This window comes from Microtus ochrogaster, linkage group LG8, assembly GCF_000317375.1.
Source record: "Microtus ochrogaster isolate Prairie Vole_2 linkage group LG8, MicOch1.0, whole genome shotgun sequence".
Classification (NCBI taxonomy): Eukaryota; Metazoa; Chordata; class Mammalia; order Rodentia; family Cricetidae; genus Microtus; species Microtus ochrogaster.
In genome coordinates, this window is record NC_022033.1 from 21,412,330 (window position 1) to 21,415,441 (window position 3,112).

Below are 3,112 nucleotides of genomic sequence, written 5' to 3' on the forward strand. Positions count from 1 at the left end.
CCTCCCTATCCCTCCCCATCCCTCTGCCCTCCCTATCCCTCCCCATCCCTCTGCCCTCCCCATCCCTCTGCCCTCCCTATCCCTCTCCATCCCTCTGCCCTCCCCATCCCTCTGCCCTCCCTATTCCTCTTCATCCCTTTGCTCCCCCCATCCCTCTGCCCTCCCAGCCTCTCCATCTTCTGCACTGTCACCCCCCCTCCCATTTCCTCTGGTCTGTGGAACCCAGCTGCTCTCCTCAGGGAGCCTGACTGGTCCCAGGTGGCAACAGTTTCATCCTGGCCCCCCAAGTTGAAACTAGATCCATTTAGACTGAAACTAGATTCATTTAGAAGTAAGCTTTTGGCCTTGGACCAGTTCTTCCCATCCCTTTCAAATTCAGACCTCCACTTGTCTCCTTAAAACCTTCAGAGGTCTGTGTGTCCTCCCCCCACACACCCAGAGCAAACCTGGGTCCCCCAGCCTGGCATTAAAGGCCCCAGTGTGTTCTCCCAGTTTCTAGCTGATCCTGGCCCATCACACTGTGTCCCCTTGATGAGAGGCCATCCTGGTGACCACTAGCATTCTACAGCCATTCCTAGGCCTTCCTTCCTCCAGCTGAGCTCTGGAGTCCCCAGGGTGCTGGTCTTCACCCTTATCTTGACAATGTTTGCAAACTCCTTCATTCCTTACCGCTAGTGCGGTCTGCAGCACCAGGCTCGCTGATGACTCTGTAGCGAGAGGTTGCGTGACCACCGCTGTACAGATAGGGAAACTGAGGCCAGGGAAAGCACTCAGCCTAAATCCGCCATAGCTTGTGCCGAGAATACATCTCAAGACTTAGTGTCTGCCTCCCGTCAACTAGCCAAGGCCCCAGTATGTCTGCCCTCTGTCCCCCTAGGCCTGGGGCCTATGCACTACTTCCTCCACCCCTGCCTGTAGTACGCACCCCCACCCCCAGCCCCAGCTGGGATCCTGGTCAGCTCCAGCAGGTCTTCAGGCTGCACCTGCCTGTAGTCTTGAGATTCTAGCTTTGTAAGGCCCAGTGGGCCCCCATCACACAGCAGCCCATCAAACACCAGGCCTTGGTGTATCTTGGTGCGGTGCTGGATGGGAGCCCCTCCTGTCTGCTAGGCTCCTCTATTGCTTGCTGCCACACCCACCTGTATCCCTGCCCTCTTTATCCTAGCACTCATGAGAGCCCCCCCACACACACACATACAAAGGGAAGTGCATGCCCATGACACCACATTAGGCTAGGGGCAGTGGGTGGCAAAGGCTGTGGCCAGGCAGTTTCTAGATTTGGTTGAGTGACCAAGGTTAGGGCTAAGCTGGGGCCTTAACCCTGAAGCCATATTTTCCCCTTTTCTTGGGTCCTAGACACCAAGGATCAGACAGCTGGGACTTGGCGGGTGGCCATGACTAGACCACTTCTTGCTACAGGTGACGCCCAGGCCCCTTACTTATTACTTATCCCCATAGCTGGGCAGTGCCAGATGCCCCACTCCGCTCTTGAACCGGCTTATCAGAGACCAAGTACTCCACATCCCTGGTAGAACGAGGGCAGCTGCAGGGACCCAGACCTCCTGTTCTGTCTGGTGCACACAGCACTGGTGTATAGGCAGCGGGAGGTGTAAGGGTCACCATCCCCGTCTCCTGCCCCGGGGGTTTGCAAAGTGGGGAAAAGGAAACCTGTGTTCTGGAGGTGAATGGAGCCCTGCAGGGCTCAGTTTCCTCTGACACGGTTTCTTGGGTCAGGGCGCCCCATCCCACGCCCTCACCGGCACCTGTATCGGCAGTTAGCCTGAAGCTCTGGGCTTGGTGTGTGAGGCTCTTTAGCAAAAGGACACTCTGTACACGTTTCCTTGCCCAAAGACCACTTTTCCGGGCCGTAGAACCTTCAATTGCTCAGTCCCGAGCCAGGGTACCGATAGGACCCGAGCAAGGTAGCAACCCCAGCCCACACCACTCTGCACGTCATGTCACAGCCCTCTGAGGGCCAGGTGAGGTTCGACCTGGCCACCTACTGTAGCTGCCCAGAAGCTGCGCCATCTCCCACCTGCTGCAGAGAAGAAAAGTCCTGGACGGTGCGGCGGTGCTGCGGGAGCTGGCTGGCTGATGCTGGGGCTACTGCTCTGAGCTCTGGGGGCGGAGACCCGGCTGGCGGGGCCGCTGATGGCCAGGCCTTACAAGGCAGAAGAATGCGCGGGGGTGGAGTGGGGGGCAGGGTCCGCGGCTGCCAGCCCAGCCTTATTAGGTCTCTGCTTGCAGGCTGGGAGATGGGGTGCTCCTGGAATAGGCCCCCTCATCGCTGCCTATGGCGGGGTCGGCCCAGACTGGGGCATGGAAGCAGCGTGAGGTGTCCAGACTGGCAAGAAGGGTGGAGCCCTGAGGGTTTCCCAGCTCTCCGACTGCTCCCCAGCGTGTCCCAGAGGCTCCCTGAAGGGAGGGCTGGCTTTCACTAGGCCAAGTATGGTCTTTTTTCAGTGGGAACCGAGGACAGTCCTTACAGCAGCAGCCATCACACGTTCCCTAGGGAACTTCCCAGCATCCAGTTACTTTGTAAATAGCTGCCTGACCCTGCGAGGGGGCTACTGATGCATCTGCCCAAGGAGCCCTGGGAGGGAGGGAAGTGCGCAACTTCCAAGACGTGGGACGGTTCTGAGCAGAAGGGTTCAGAGACCTGGGTTAAAATAAAATAAGGGTGACACTGGGGACCAGCGAGGAGCTATTGAGAGGAGATGGTGTTCCACGCCAGTTATCATCGTTTAAGGCCAGCATGGGGTTCGAGGTCAGTCTGTGCTACGGAGTGAGGCTATCTAAATAAACAGAAGCTAACAGCTTTACCAGTCGTGGGCAACATTAGATAACAACAGGCGGAAACACACCCCGGAACTAGAACTTAGCTAAATGCTAAAAGTCACAAAGGAAAGGGTGATGGATTTCGGTGCAGGGGACAGACAGCATAAGGCACACTTGAGGACAGGAGAGGGACAGAAAGTGGAAGAGGTGATGGTTGAGGCTCAAGGGGCAGCAGGAAGTTGGGCGAGAGGGGAGGGGCCCTGGAAACATGTCAGAGCTTCAGTCAATATGACTTGAAAATGACTGGAATGAGAGGGGAGAGAGTTGGCTTCAA

At 57.1% G+C, this 3,112-nt stretch overlaps 1 protein-coding gene across 1 annotated transcript in view; it reads right to left on the minus strand.

The window, feature by feature from the left end:
- Myl9 (myosin light chain 9) overlaps positions 1–2,263 on the minus strand; it is a 6,268-nt gene extending 4,005 nt beyond the window's left edge. Inside the window, exon 1 of the mRNA XM_013352079.2 lies at positions 2,036–2,263. The gene's annotated coding sequence lies outside the window, so the exon portion shown is untranslated. The remainder of the gene's footprint in view (positions 1–2,035) is intronic.
- Positions 2,264–3,112: the final 849 nt, after the last annotated feature.